Genomic DNA, 16863 nt, shown 5'->3' with positions numbered 1-16863 from the left:
CAATCCATATTCTTCTAAAGCAAAAATAAAAATGTGCAGGGGGCACCTGGATTTGAACCAAGGACCTCTTGATTTGCAGTCAAATGCTCTACCCTTGAGCTATACCCCGGGTGAAACAGCCTTGTTTTTGTAATCTATCTCTCTCTCAACATTATAACTCTAAACACCTGCAGTGACTCAGGGGAGCTATAATTAGAGAGAATGCTGCCTGGAAGGAGTCTGGGCATCATAGAATTTCATTATGAAAAATGACCTGACTCCTGAGAATTACATTCTCTGAGTCTAGAAACTCTCTTAGACTTTCCATACCCAAAGCCTCTTCTGTCTGCCATATCTTATACAAAGTGAACCTTGGTTCCAGGTAAAAATCATCAGTTTTTCCACAAATAGCATCATCAGTATAATGTGATGATTGGATTCCTGTCATGCTTCCTTAGCAATGGCTCTGAGCAACTGAGATCCTCATTGTTCTTCTGACTTCACAGAACTGAGTTCATAACTGGCACTCAATAGACATTTTTTGCATTAAATTGATTCTGGAAAAAATATGTATAAATAATGGTTTGTGTGAGATAGCTTTTCCAAGACGTAACTGTAAGATGTTTTTACTCACACAAAAACAGATGGCCAAGGAGATACACTCTTATGTAACATAACTTGCCTGAAACTTGGAACACTGCCAACTCCTAAATGTCATTTGATGAAGAGAAACAAGATTCCAAATAAGAGCTTCTTAATCAAGTAAATTATTTATCATGGTCTTACCACCAAAGATTCCTTTTCAACTTCCAAACGCCACCACAGTTGGAGTAACCTGTATTTCTGGGCATCATAAACATCCCCTCTCCCCTTAATAAATTCTTCATGTGCTTCTTATGGAATCTTAAACCTGTTGGGAAGGCTCTCTTCTGCCAATTTCCTGACCATATACATTATTGAGATCTTTTCAAAGGATCCTAGTGTGTCAGGGTGGTGGTTGGTTGGGAGCCCAGGAGAGGGGAGTCTCCACTACATTCATTTTCTCCCCTAACTCAGGCTGGAATTGAGAGCTAAGAAAAGAATCACATGTACTCTTTGCTCATTGTTCTTTTCTCACCATGGACTTCAGTGGGAGTAGAGATTTTAGCAGTAACAGATGTATTGTGTGATTTGTATTGAAGAACCCCAGCGTTGGAAAGGATTTAGAGATCATTTATTCCAACCACTTCCTTTGCAGACTAAGAAACAGATGGAGGGAAGATGAAAAGCCCTGCTTAAAGTCACAGATATAACAGTAGCAAGAGCAACAGAACCAAGGGTCCATTCCACTGCCAACTCCTTAGACGCTCTTTGGAAGCCCCCAGTGCTTGGAATGATGCAGGTGCTCATCAAATGTTTGTGGAATAAATATAAAACTGTAGTTATATAGGTAGACCAAACATCCTGGTTTGATGGGGATTCTCCTGGTTTTAGCACTGAATGTCCTGCATCCTGGAAAATCCCTCAGAAAACCAGGCTAGGGTTGTTTGGTCACCACAGATATGACCTTATTTTTTCTCATTCATAGTATTTCCAAAACATAATCATTCACTTTCCACTGTCTCATTTTTTTTTACCATTATCACATACCTCCTATACTAATATTTACTTAATATTTGTCTTGAAATAAACCCACTGGTTTTTTATATATTTAGCCTCATCCTAAGCAAAAATATTCTTGAAATCCTGCCAATTGTATTTCTTTGTAGTGCACATCAAAATAAATACACAGCTTTTGAAATATGTTAAAATTGTATTTAGCACATGTTGCACTTAACTACTTGCCATGTACCATTCTAAGTGATTTACAAGTATTGATTCATTTAATCTTTAACACAATCCAATGAGAGAGGAATTATTGTCATTTTTACAGTGAGGAAATTGAGGCACATGAAGTTAAATAACTTGTCTAAGGTCACATAGCTGTTAAATTTACCCATGTTCCCCAAAGTCATCTTGGAAACCCTCAGTGATAATCACAGTGTGATGATAATTTTATGTGTCCACCTGACTGGGCCACAGGGTGCCCAGACATTCGGTGTCTAGGTGTGTCTATGAGGGTGTTTCTGGATGAGATCAACATGTGAATCGGTAAAGGAGTAAAGTAGATTGATCGTCTCTTTTTAGGTGGGCCTCTTCCAATTCACTGAAAGACTGAAAGATCAAGTAAGAACAGTATGGCGGTTCCTTAGAAAACTACAAATAGAACTACCATACGACCCAGCAATCCCACTACTGGGCATATACCCTGAGAAAACCATAATTCAAAAAGAGTCATGTGCCAAAATGTTCATTGCATCTCTATTTACAATAGCCAGGACATGGAAGCAACCTAAATGTCCATCATCAGATGAATGGATAAAGAAGATATGGCACATATATACAATGGAATATTACTCAGCCATAAAAGGAAACGAAATTGAGTTATTTGTAGTGAGGTGGATGGGCCTAGAGTCTGTCATACAGAGTGAAGTAGGTCAGAAAGAGAAAAACAAATACCATATGCTAACACATATGTATAGAATCTAAGGGGGAAAAAAGGTCATGAAGAACCTAGAGGTAAGACGGGAATAAAGACACAGACCTACTAGAGCATGGACTTGAGACTATGGGGAGGGGGAAGCATAACCTGTGACAAAGTGAGAGAGTGGCATGGACATATATACACTACCAAACATAAAATAGATAGCTAATGGGAAGCAGCTGCATAACACAGGGAGATCAACTCCAGGCTTTGTGACCACCTAGAGGGGTGGGATAGGGACGGTGGGAGGGAGGGAGCCACAAGAAGGAAGAGAATATGGGAACATATGTGTATTTATAACTGACTCACTTTGTTATAAAGCAGAAACTAACACACCATTGTAAAGCAGTTATACTCCAATAAAGACGTTAAAAAAAAAGTATATCACACACACAAAAAAAAGACCACAAATAACCAGTGTTGGATAGGATGTGGAGAAAAGAGAACCCTTGTACACTGTTGGTGGGAATATAAATTGAGGCAGCCACTATGGAAAACAGTATGGAGGTTCCTCAAAAAGCTAAAAATAGAACTACCATATGATCCAGGAATTCCACTCCTGGATATACATCCAGAGTAACTGAAAACACTAACTCAGAAAGATACATGCACCCCAATGTTCATAGCAGCTCTATTACAATAGCCATAATATGGAAGCAGCATTATTTACAATAGCCAAGATATAGAAGCCAAGATAAGTATCCATCAACTGATGAATGGATAAAGAAATACAGGTATTGGAACATTACCCAGAAAAAAGAATAAAATTTTGCCATTTGCAACAAAATGGATAGGGAATTGAAGGGTATTATTCTTGGTGAAATAGTCAGATAGAGAAAGGCAAACACTGTATGATATCACTTATATGTGGAATATAAAAATAAAACAAATGAAGGGCTATAACAAAACAGAAACAGGCTCACAGATATAAAGAAAAAACTAGTGGTTACCAGTGGGAGAGAAAAGAGAAGAGAGGTAAGATAGAGGAGGGGGATTAAGAGGCACAAACTACCATGTATAAAATAAATAAGTTACAAGGATATATTGTACAACACAGGGAATATAGCCAATATTTTATAATAACTTTAAATGGAATATAATCTATAAAATTTTTGAATCCCTATATTGTACACCTGAAACTAATATTGTAAATCAACTATACTTAAATAATTTTAAAAATAAGAGGTACCTCCTCCTGCCTGACTACTTTGAGCTGAGACATCAATCTTTTCCTGCCTTCAGAATGATGCTGAGCAGGACCCTGTGGGGCTCCTGGGCAGAAAGCCCTTCTCTACCCCCATTTCTTTGATTACAGGAAATAGCCTTCATTCAGCCTCCATGACCTTCCCTGAGTTCCAATGGGCAGATTCAAGCAACTGTTAATTAGGGAAGGGAGGAGATATGAGACATGGGAGAAAAAAAGTCAAGAGAAACAGTAGTTCAGCCTTGGGGCAAGGTCCTGGTTCCCCATCAACGGACACACACACAATATCTTTGAGCTATTTTGCAGATACTGAAACCCCCTCCAGGTAGGAAAAGCTAACGATTAATGATGATATGCTGCCCACAAGCACATAGACTGCAGACCAGTTAGAACCAGAAGGTTGATAATGCTCACTCCCACTTATCTCACCACCAACCAATCAGAAAAATGCCCATGAGCTGATCATGGCTTCTTTGAATCATTACTATAAAAACTTCTCACTACCCTCCAAGGGGGGACAGTTTTTGGAGGCACTACTGTGTTCCTGCTGTGTTCCCTCTTTGCCTGGCAAAGAAATAAAGCTACTTTTTCTCTTACCTCCTAAATTCTGTCTCCATATTTCTATTTGGCAACAGTGTACAGAGAGCCAATATTTTGGCATCAGAAATCAAACTGAAACATCAGCTCATCTGGGTCTCCAGGTTGCTGACTACAAGTCTTGAGACTTTTCAGCCTTCATAATCATGTGAGTCAATTCCTTACCATAAGTATCTTTATATACATGCATACATCCTATTGTTTCTGTTTCTCAGGAGACCCCTAACACACAGGACATGCTCTGGGAAGAATTGTCGGGCCTGTACTGGCCTTGAGGCTCCAGTCCATATTGTTGAGATTTCATATACTTCATGAGGCCCAGAACAGCACCTGTCACAAAATGGGGGTTCAGTAATGATGGTTAAGCTGACCTGCTGTTTTATTCCTAACTTCATTTTTCTTTCACCATCGTGACATCACACATGTGAATTTACTCTCATTGTCAAAACTTAAACAAAAGTAAAAGTTAATACATGTTATAACTATAAGGTATACGAGCCAATAATCTGTCCTGAGTTCCAAAGCCTATACTCAAAGAGTCACATTGAAGCTATAAAAAGGAGGGGATTACAGCACAAAACATCTTACAGAGACCTTGGAAAAATTGTGATAATCATTCAAAATGTGCTCAACCACAGGAAACTGAGTTTTCCAATATTTCCAGATTTGATAGAACTTTTTTGTAATGGGGATGAAATAGAATTTAGGTTTTTCAGTAATTAGAAAGATATTTTCCTCTTATATTAAGATATTTCTTCTCAGTTGAATTCTTTTTCACTTTTTAATCCTCAGTTTTCTCAGCTGTAAAATGGGGATGTTGTAATTAGAATATCTCTTACATCCTTTCCAGTTCCAGCAATCTATGACTCATAAATTCTAAATTTAACTTCTAGTGGGGGATCAGGTCAGAAAGTACAAGTGTGCTCAAATAACAGCAGAAAAGATGACTAAGCTATGTGAGAGGTTTCACATACAGTGCAACATAAAAAAGAAAGGGAGGGACTTCCCTGTGGTCCAGTAGTTAAGACTCCATGCTTCCAATGCAGGAGGCATGGGTTTGATTCCTGGTTGGGGAACTAAGATCCCACATGCTGTTCAGCATGACCAAAAATTTTTTTTTAATTTTAAAAAGAAAAAGAAAGGGAATATGTTCTTATCATGGCCATAAGATTCACTATCAATGTTACTACCCTAACTTTTCTTCATTTTATTCTGCACAGGATTTCTGTTCTTATAAATACCTATGCTCAGTGAAAAGATGCTCAACATCATTAATCATAAAAGAAATGCAAACCACTATGAGATATTGAAGCTGAATCTGGTCTCTGTACCCTGAGACTGAATTAAATCTTGGAGACAGAGTTTTGGGTGTAGTAGAAAAGAATAGCTTTATTGTTTTGCCAGGCAAAGGGGGACACAACAGGCTAATGCCCACAAAACTGTGTGTCCCTACCTGGGGGAGGTAGTGAGGAGTTTTATAGTAATGACTCAAAGAGGGCATGATCAGTTCATAGACATTCTTCTGATTGGTTAGTGGTGAGGTAAGTGGGAGTTAGCATCATCAACCTTCTGGTTCCAACTGGTCTGGGGTCTACTCCTGGCTTGTAGGCAGCATACAGTTAACTTCTCCCACCTGGTGGGTGGTTTCAGTATCTGCAAAACAGCTAAAAGACATTGTAATGTATATCCCTTGAGGGGGAAACAGGACACTGCCCCAAGGCTGCACTCCTCTTTCTTTTGACTGTTTCTCCCTTATCTCATATCCCCTCCCTTCCCTAATTAGCATCTGTTTGAACCTGCTCTCAGGGAAGATCATGGAGGCTGCATGAAGCTTATTTCCTATAATAAAGAAATGGGGGACAGAGGACTTCCCTGGAGGCACAGCAGATAAGTCTCTGTGCTCCCAATGTAGGGGCCCCAGGTTTGATCCCTGGTCAGGGAACTAGATCCCACATGCATGCTGCAACTAACGCATGCCACAAGTAAGGAGCGTGCCTGCTGCAACTAAGACCCAGTGCAACCAAATAAATAAATATTTTTAAAAAATAAACGAAATGGGGAAAACAGAAGGACTTTTGTGCCCAGGAGCCCCACAGGGTCCTGCTTGCTATCAATAATACCTCACGTCCATTAGGATAGCCACTATCAAAAAATAGAAGATAACAAGTGTTGGCGTGGATGCAGAGAAGTTGGAACCCTTCTGCATCCTCCTGCTAGTGGGAATATAAAATGGTGCAGCCATTATGGAAAACAGTATGGAGATTCCTCAAAAAATTAAAAATGAAATTAGCATATGATCCAGCAGTCCCACTTCTGGTTATATATCCAAAAGAATTCAAAGCAGGATCTTGAAGAGATATTTGCACACTCATGTTCACTACATCATTATTTACAATAGCTAAGAAATGGAAGCAACCCAAAAGTCCATTGACAAATGAATGACTAAAGGAAATGTGATATATATATATACATGAAATATTATTCAGGCTTCAAAAAGAAGGATATCCTGCCTTTTGCAGCAAGACAGATGGGCCTAGAGGACATTATGTTAAGTGAAATAAGTCAGACACAGAAGGACAAATACTGCATGGTCCCACTTTTGTGAGGAATCTAATAGTCAAACTCACAGAATAGGATAATAGAATAGTGGTTACCTGGGCCTGGGAAGACAGGGAAATGGAGAGGTATTTGTCAAAGTGTACAAAGTTCCAGTTAAAGCAGAAGAATAAATTCTGTAGACTTACTGTACAACATAAGGCCTATATGTAGTTGACAGTACTGTACTGTACACTTGAAAATTTGCTAGATCTTATATTTGGTGCTATTACCACAAAAGAAAAATTATAATAAAAATAAACAAATAAAAATTTAAAAATATAAAGGGGGTAGGTGGAAACTTTTGGAGGAGAGATGTTGGATGGCCTTGAATGTAGTAGAGGCTTCATTAGTGTATACTTATTTCCTAACTCATCAAGTTATTGTTTCCTTTTTTTAGATATGCACAGTTTTTTATGGCAATCATACCTCAATAAAATGGCTAAAAAAAATGAAAGAAAAAAGTAGTTGTCAAGGGCTGAGGGGAGGAAGGAATTTGTTTTTAATTAATGTAGAGTTTCATATACTTAATACTAATGAACTGTACACTTAAAAATGATTACAATGATAAATTTAATGTTATGTACTTTTTACCAAAAACACAAACCAACATCTATGTTCTGATATTAGAAAATATTCATTAATGAAGCATGCTACCTCAAAAAAACAAACACATATTGTAGAAATGGCAGGAACATGTAAGAACTTGTCTCACTGGATGGTAAACTCCTCAGCCTCCAACTAAGTGAACAGACATTGCCTGATTCACAGACCAAGACAAACTCTTCCTCAATAGCAAACCCAATGCCTCTCACTGCTCCCAACAGGGCACAGCACCAGGTGATGTTGTTCATTCCCTAGATGGTCACTGAGACATTGATTTTAGTCCTTTTTCAGTATCCACCTAACAACACAGCAAAATAAAGCTAATATTAGCCTCTATTTTTCTGTTCTGGGAGAAACGGCCTCTGGATTTAGCCCTGTGAGCAAAGCTGCAAATCCACCTGTCCCGTGTCCAGGTTTTCTCTTCTGTGGCGTGTGGTCTAGGGAAGTCTTTCAAGATTTGTTAAGCCTGCAGACAGATAAGAAAGTCGGGGACTGTGCATGTTAGCTTTATTAAGAGCAAGGGTGGCGGTGTGGGGTGGTGTGGAGAATGTCCTAGTCAAAGGGCACCCAAGTGAATTGTCAAGGGGAAGATTAGCCAAACAGTATTTTTAGTAATTGCCTTTGCAGTTCATATCTCAAGAACCTTCAAGGGGGGCTTCCCTGGTGGCACAGTGGTTGAGAGTCTGCCTGCCAATGCAGGGGACACTGGTTCGAGCCCTGGTCTGGGAGGATCCCACAGGCCGCAGAGCAACTGGGCCCATGAGCCACAATTACTGAGCCTGCCCATCTGGAGCCTGTGCCCTGCAACAATAGCGGCCGCGATAGTGAGAGGCCTGCGCACCGCAATGAAGAGTGGCCCCCGCTTGCCACAACTAGAGAAGGCCCTTGCACAGAAATGAGGACCCAACACAGCCATAAATAAATAAATAAATAAATAAATAAAAATTTAAAAGACAACTGGAGTATGCATTAAAAAAAAAGAAACTTCAAGGGAAATCTATCTGCTCAACTTAGCCCTGAGGTCATAGTAAGTGCTGTATTTTATTTTCAAACTCATTCTCTCTTTCTCCCTTTCTCTCTTCCCTTCCCTCTTTATTTCTGTCTCTCAAATCTATGTTTTCCCAAGGTTCAGTTTATTCTCTAAATGAAACAAGAGCTCTTTTACAAAGTACTTTCAAGCTATTCAGATTGCAGTGTTCTGGTTCAGAAGTTACAATTTCAGGTAGAGATGTGCCTCATTTATGTGAAAGTTTGGTCCTTAAAAGTTACTGCGTACACCCCTATCAGTGTGCCCTTCCATGAATGCTCTGCTAATTTGTTTCATGAAATATTGTCTTTGCTGACATACATGCCCCCTCTCTAAGCTTTCCTAAAAATCTCCCAAAAATAGCCAACCTGCTAACCGTTTGGCTAGCACACTGAATATGAGGTTTTGGGGAGGATAAGGAGGATAATTTAATTCATAGAGGTGGTGGTGGGTATGAAGTCTCTTTCGTTAAGATGGAACTACATCTCCCAGAATTCCCTTCCCTACATGGTTCTGGGTTAGTGCTGCACCCACAGGAAAGGTGTAGGAGATGTGAAGGTGGAAGTACGTGAAGGTGTACGTGAAGGGCAGGTGCAGCTACAGTCCACTCACACTCACCAACCTCATGGCCCACCTTGGCTTTGGGCAGCCCCAGGCTCACAACTCTGTCCACTTCCCACTGGAGATCCTCCTTAACTCTCTGAATCCTGGGCCAAGTTCATGAGCAGCATTAGAGTGTAGTGTGCCAGCAGGTCAACCACATCGTTGAGGTTGGAGGTTTGGAGACATTGAGAGACTGCTGTGGGTTCCAGTTTGTCTTTGTGATTCTAGTTTGTCCTTTCTTGCCCCTTCTTCATATTCATCATCCCTTCTGGACTGCTGGCCTCAGTGACCTCAGACCCAGCACAGACATAGGGCAGCAGACTCACATACAATCCTCAACCAGCTCCCACAATTGTATGAGGTCTTGTCCCTGCAATAAATCCTTTATATCACTTACATGGTCCTACCTTTCTGCTTGAATCCTAACTAGTTAGTGGAGGAAATAGGTCAGCAAACAACATGTAGAAGCTGAAATTCTTTTTTTAAAAATATAATGCAAGCTCTTGCACAGCAATCCAAATTTATTGAACTACTGATGCTGTTACACAAAATTGTACCACTTTAATTAAGACTTTTAGTTTACATTTGGCCACCTCAAAGTAGTTGTAACATGAGGTTGGTCAGTTTAAAGACTGTGGCTACCTATTGGATAGACACACAATCTGTACACCCAAATGTTAATGCATACAAAGCAACAGGTATTATTAAATAAAATAGCAATAGTTACTGCAACTTAGGCCTTGTGACCAATTGCACATGATTAAAATTACTTCCCACATTCACATCTACAGTACTCGTCCACCATTTAACATCTCAACCAAAACATTACACATATGAAAAAATCACTAACAGGCAAAAATACTAAACCTATATATTTGGTATTGCAAATACACTTATGCATGAGCAAGCAGGGGAGTCACAGTGAGAATCTACAGCTGCAGGAGATTGAACATGATTTACAAAGTTGTTAAATCATTAAAAAATTGTTTGAATATATACACTTCTGGTTGTAGACCCCGACTGTACACACAACTATAAACATTGTTCCCTATGTAAACAAAAGAAGAAACATATAATAAAAGATTTGAAAAGTCTGGACATTTCCTTCCCAACAGATATTAAAGGCAATGTCTTTAATCTAAGACATTATACTGAAAGGACCATCATATTTTAAAGACAAGATCACTATCTCCACAGTTTTTTTAAATTAAAAAAAACTGTATAGCTGTGTTAATCAAAGCGATTACAATACAATGTAAGCAAGTACAATACAATGATAATGACCTGGAATTTCTTTTTAAAAAATTACAATAAGCTACAAGTATCAAAGAAGCGAAGTTATCTGGAGTAGTCTATATAGGAACTCTTTGGGCTTTCTTTTATTATGGTAAAATAGTGGTGCTTTTAGGATGTACATTATTGTACTCTCCAATACAAAGTATGGTGTGTGTTCACCATTTTCATACATATACAACATTGGTGGATGAAAAATGTCTCTTAGCAGTAATACTGGATTGTAGCCTCTGGTTTTACCAGCTGCATATTCTAGGACTATTATATAAGTAAAAATCTCTCTTTTGATACTGGAAAGTGATTAGAATGTGCAAACTGATGTAGTAGCTTTCATCTGTCTCTTAAACTGTACCACCACAGAAAGCCCATTTAACATGTTGGTAGGTTTAACAAAGTTGGAATACTGGCACCTTTGAAGTGAGCAACAGTTCTTCAGACCTGGCTCAGAGCTGCAATGCATCTATCAATAGTATGTTGTTGTTGTTGTTGTTGTTGTTGTTTTGCGGTACGCGGGCCTCTCACTGTTGCGGCCTCTCCCGTTGCGGAGCACAGGCTCCGGACGCGCAGGCGCAGCGGCCACGGCTCACGGGCCCAGCCCCGCTCCGCGGCACGTGGGATCTTCCCGGACCGGGGCACGAACCCGCGTCCCCTGAATCGGCAGGCGGACTCTCAACCACTGCGCCACCAGGGAAGCCCAATCAATAGTATGTTAAAGCAGCTGACATGATGACTTTTTGCGGGCCTTCCCAGGCACTGGAGTTTTTCTGTAAATTTGCTGCACTAGGTCATAAAAGATCTCATTAACATTTATTTTTTATTTTGCAAAGGATTCTAAGACTGCACATTGTCTTGCTAGATTTTGACCTTGTTTCTTTCCTATAACTCTTTCATCTAGAATCATTGGAACATCATCAGTGTGTTTAACTCGAAGAGTCTGTTCTCTCAGACCTTGTAAATCATTAAATGTGGACTCTGCTGTGATGGAATAAACTAATGTAAATCTTTGTCCATTTTTCATGTACAAATCCCTCATTGCTATAAATTGTTGCATTCCCGCAGTATCCCAGATTTCAAGCATACACTGTTGTGCATCTACTTCAGCTTGCTTTCTATAAAAATCTTCTATCATAGGATCATATTTTTCAAAAGAAATTTCTTGAACACCTCAGTCCCCTGGTACTCACCACTGTCCAGCCATGCTGGTTCATGTTTCTTTAGAGTCCCTTTATATCTGAAATAGGACCAGTGTATAACAAATCATAACTTCTTACTGCAAATATATAGTTTTAAATTTTTTTCTCATTAAGCTTTATTTAGCAGTAACTCTGACAACTTCAGAGGTAAGACTCTCTCCTCTATGGTATAAGGGGAAGAACATGGAGCTAGCAATCAACCCCAGCTCTGCTCAATCAGTCTGACATTTGAGCAAAGCCCTGAATCTCTTTAGATCTTCCAACCTTCATCTGCAGACAGAAAGAACTGGAATTGATGACCTCTCAAAACCTCTCTAACTTCAAACATTCTATTCACAATAAACTTCTAAACAATGCTCTAAATACACTAAGAGAAATTTCATCTTTAAAGGAGCTGGAAGTAAATATTTCCAGAAGCAAATACTTAGCTTTTTGTATATTTTCAAAGATATGTCAGATATAGCTGTGTTAAAGCTTTTTCTGGAATGAAGCTCAGAGCAAATTTAATATTCAATCACCAATGATAAATTAACTCTAATTTTTAGCATACAGTTTACATAGTTTTTGATCCTTTATTTTTATTTTGATAATCTTGGTGTTTTTTTTAAATATACTGCCTCAATACTATTTAGAAGTATGTGAAATATAAACTGTAAGGAGGTAACTAAAATATCCTAGTAGCTCTGAAGGAAAACTACTTCAGGTTAAAACTCCTTTACTGTGTCACCTGGAAACAGCAAGTTAATGCATTATTTTAATATTACTGTGAAGAATACAGCTCTCAAAGGGCCCTGATCAACTTTTAGGAAGCGAATTAAGCTTGGGAAAAAAAGCAAGCATAAAGTTTTTACTGATTTAACCAACTTCGTATGGATTGAAATAACTTCACTCTTTGTCTTATAATATTCTGCCATCTACCTGCATCCTCCACTCTACCTCACTTTGCGTGAGGGATGTTGGACACTAATTTCTATCTAGTCACCTGAAGAAGGACCAGGGCTGTATGTCTCACTGTATCACCAGTCTCTATGTCCAGGAACAGCCAGATCCCTGCTCGAAAACCAAACCCAGGGGCCAAAGCTCTGCTCCCTATGGACAAGTAGCCCAGATGTCAGCTGCCTCCCTTCTCCAAACTCCTTGCATTACCTGTGAGTCTATTTCTTGAGGACAAGGAAAGGTAACTCTGAGGGTAAAACTAAGAGCCCAGAGAGCAGAGTCAAGGACCATGGAATTAATATTCCCAGATAGTAGTATTGAGCCCTGATAAGAAACTAGTCAAATGTGCCTTGTTGGATTGAAGAATTGCTGGATTTTAGAATTTGAGAATTTCAGTGGCTGCTATGTGCCTCCTGTTTTCCCTCTTTTTGAATGGGAGTGTCAATTGCAGTTACCCCATGCCTGTCCCACTACAGTGGGACAGATAATCTCTTCAGTTCACAGGTCTTCAGATTGAGAAGATTAGTACTCAAGGAGTGAGATTTGAGGAACCAGACCCAGGGAACATCATTTGCACTTAGACCTTGAGGCTGAACCTGATTTCATAATGGGGTGAGACTTCTGTAGGGACTTGGGAGGAATAAATGTATTTTGCACATGGGAGGAATGTAAACAATTGTGGTCAGAGGATATTGTGTTTTAAAACATGACCCCAAATTTCTTTACCACTCCTCCCATTGAAAAGTGGTGTCTGTGTCCCCGCCACTTGATTCTGACCAGGGACTTGGAATTTCTACAGGACAGTAGAAGTAACCAGGAGAGTATGGCAGAAGTAATGATGTGTTACTCCCAAGGTTAGGTCAGAAAGGGATATGCAGCTTCCACTGTTGGCCTGTAGGTATTCAGGCCAACATTCCCAGCTAAAGTCTAACCACAAGACATGTGAGTGATCAAGTCTTTAAGTCATTCTAGCCCTAGCTGTCAAGTCATCTTCAGCCTTCAAATCCTCCCAGCTGAGGCCCCAGACAATGTGGACAGAGACAAGCCATCTCCATCATGCTCCTTCCAAATTCCTGACACACAGAATTCCTGAGCATAACAACTTTGGTTTTACATCATTAACTTTGGGATGGTTTATTTTTCTGCAGTACATAACCGGAACCACCTATCTATATTTGCAGTCACTGTTGTAGCTGCTGGGGCATTCCACCACTTTATGCTTCAACCAGGACTGGAGTTTGCAGTGCCCTTGGGTCCTGTTCCTTTCCTGTCTTGTTGACTATCTCCAACCGCCATCACAACATATGAAGCTAAGATCCAGATCCTGTCCCTCCCCTTACTGGCTCTGATTTTACATGTTAAAATGCACTGCCTTATGGATGAAATCCAAGATAGCACAAAAACATAATCATGAGTAACATGATTATGAGTAGGCGATAAATAAGGCAAAGGAAGACAGAGTCTAATAGTTGACACTTGGCAATATGGTATGATGGGCTGAGCCTGAGACTTCTGAATTTTTTGTTTTATTTTTATTTGTCCTGGCTCCTATATTTAGAAATTTACATTACATCTCCAGGTTCCATTTCATCCAGGACAAGGACCAGTGACCAGTAGATGGTGAGTTTCTGGCAAATCACCAGCTTCATTTGACAGAACTCCAAGCCAGATACCATTGCCTCAGACTCCTCTAGACAAGCCAGGATTCCCCATGAGGGAAAGAGCGCAGCTAGTAGCAATACTTTCTCACACTTTCAAGTTTCCTTGTTAGCACCCACCATCCCCTACACACTCAGTCTCAGTCTCCTTTGGGTCTGAGATCTCAAGGCTTCAAGGAAAGTGAGATGTTCTCCTTCTCTCAAAATGGAATCTAGCACATAGCTTCTACACCTCATTCTTCCAGACAATGCCATCAGCTCCTCTTACAGTAGTACATGTCACACATGTACTACAACGTCTGCAAAATAATGACAGCAATGCCAACAAGGAGACCTAGGTTTGGGGGAGGTCTGCAGAATTAGATGAAATAACCACTAGATTGTCAGCTGCTAAACGTGACAGCAACTCCTTCCCACTGGCCTGAGATCTTGCATAGCATATCACAGAACCAGGTGACAAGGCCTGTGGAGGGCAATGTGGAAAACTGGGCAGCAGGTACTGAAACTAAGAAGAAAAAGTGGAAATGGACAGATGGTGGATCCTGCAGCTGAGAGCTGATTCTTCAGTTTGACATGGTTGACATGTAGATTTCAAATGGAACTTGATAAAGGTCAAGTTGTTTGACCATAGACCAAACCGTTGGTCTCCATAAGGTCTTGAATTTTTATTTGCTTTGCTTTCACTATTGTTTCTTTACTTCCCAAGAACTTCAGAAGGAGCTTAGGCAGTTGGGGGAGGAAGAAAGTGGGAGATCAAAGAGAATTTAAGTCCTAGATCTAAACTTTGAAACCCTAAAATATTGTGAGTTATTTGATTTTAAAAGTCCCACTTCCAGGAACCCAGTTCTGTAAATAGTTTTCAGAAGTGAAGACACTCACAGAGATTGGCTGATGAAATTTTCATTTGCCTCTAGCAAATATAATCAGAGCTGTCCTGCCACCACCAATTTGCAACTATAAAACCAAAGAAGAAAAAGAAGGAGTAAACAAGAACAACTCAGCACAGCTTCCAGGAACCAGGACCTTTCCCAACTAACCGTCGTTCATCAGCCCCATCCTGCCTCCTCTCACTGTGTCTCAATCTAATGTCATAATTCAACTGCAAATATACTTAATAGGAAACATCAGTCCTAATCCTATTTGTTCTGTTATCACTAAAAAACCACCAAGGTTTGGTCAGAATAGAAAAGAAAAACAATGAAAACTAAAAATTTGTGAACATAAACTACACTCAAGGATTCTGTACACCCCCAACAATTTCAGCCACACATGCTTCTAATGAGGAGAATCTAACTGCTTCTGTGCAGGCTGGCACCTGGCTCCTGGAATGATGGTCATTATTAGGTCTCCCTGACTTGGCTTTGACTCTAAGTCAGAGCTGTTCATTGGAAATGTAATGTGAACTGCAAATGCGAGCTCCATATAAAATTTTAGATTTTCTAATAGCCACATTTAAAAAGTAAAGAGAAACAGGTGAAATTAATTAGCATAATACATTTTAATCCTATATATGAAAAATATTGTCATTTCAATATTTAATCAATATGTGGCAATATGTGGCTAGTATGCAGGTAAGCCTGTCCTTATTTTTGTTCCTTTCTGAAAGGAAGTGACTCTGCTGAGTTAAGCAACTGAAATGGGAACCCCTGTTCCCTGGAAGTAAGCTTGCCAGGTAAAATTTAAGACATGTAGTTAAATATGAATTTCAGATAAACAATGAATACCTTCTTAGTATAAGTAGTCACAAGTATTACATGTTACATAATTACACTACAAAAAATATTTCATTGTTTATCTGAAATTCAATTTAACTGGGCTTCCTGTATTTCTGTTTGGTAAATCTAGCAACCTGAAAGACATTATTATAATTGAGTCCTTCTTTAGCTAAAAGAGAGTATGTATTTGGTGAGTGAACATAGCTCTCTCTTATGAGAACCACAATTAAGGTAATGGGAGAGGGACAAGTCTTCAGGTGGCCAGTAGAGGTAGGAAGGGCCAAGATGTGTTCTACCTTGGCCCAGCATAGACAGGAAGGTACTGGCAATCCCACAAAAGAAAGAAGGAGGAAACGGAGGCAAAGAGAGAAAATATGGCCAGTACTTGGGGCAGCAGAAGATGATGGTGCACAAGGAAGTCAGAGGCAGACCTGCTGGGAGAGTCCTTGTGTTCAGGGTGAGAAGCACCCTTATCAAGGATGAGTAATGAGGGCACCTGCTAGGAATGTACACAAGCTGAGCAGCAGGTGGTACTGACTCTCTGGAGCCAACTCCTCTCTAACCTGCTTTCTTCTCTTTCCATGAATTTTACAAAATATCTGTATATTCCATAAGAATATATATTTTGCAAGACGTTGATCTTAATGTGGCATCTGCTGCTTTCCAATTTGCTATGAATTTTCTTTAATTAAAAAAAGTCTTTTATTTTCATTTTATGTGCTAAGAGCTCTAAAAATGGGTGAGGAGATAAACACTGAGGTTGTTCAATTTATTCCTTTGTATGCTACAAGTGAGAGGGGTGAAATATGCCCCCACAAATTCCTAAAAATTCTAAAAGGGTAACCTGGTTAAAGCTAAGGGATTACAGAACTTTGGGGGAGATGTGTTTTCGGT

At 39.6% G+C, this 16863-nt stretch overlaps 1 protein-coding gene and 1 non-coding gene across 2 annotated transcripts in view; one reads left to right on the top strand and one right to left on the bottom strand.

Moving 5' to 3' along the window:
• Nucleotides 1-16863, top strand: part of ACP3 (acid phosphatase 3) — an 83762-nt gene that overhangs the window by 19083 nt on the left and 47816 nt on the right. The window lies entirely within an intron of this gene.
• TRNAC-GCA (transfer RNA cysteine (anticodon GCA)) lies at nucleotides 38-109 on the bottom strand. Its single transcript has one exon. It is a non-coding gene; the product is annotated as a tRNA-Cys (tRNA).

This window comes from Kogia breviceps, chromosome 5 (assembly GCF_026419965.1).
Source record: "Kogia breviceps isolate mKogBre1 chromosome 5, mKogBre1 haplotype 1, whole genome shotgun sequence".
NCBI classification, from domain to species: domain Eukaryota; kingdom Metazoa; phylum Chordata; class Mammalia; order Artiodactyla; family Physeteridae; genus Kogia; species Kogia breviceps.
This window is presented reverse-complemented; position numbering and strand designations above follow the sequence as displayed.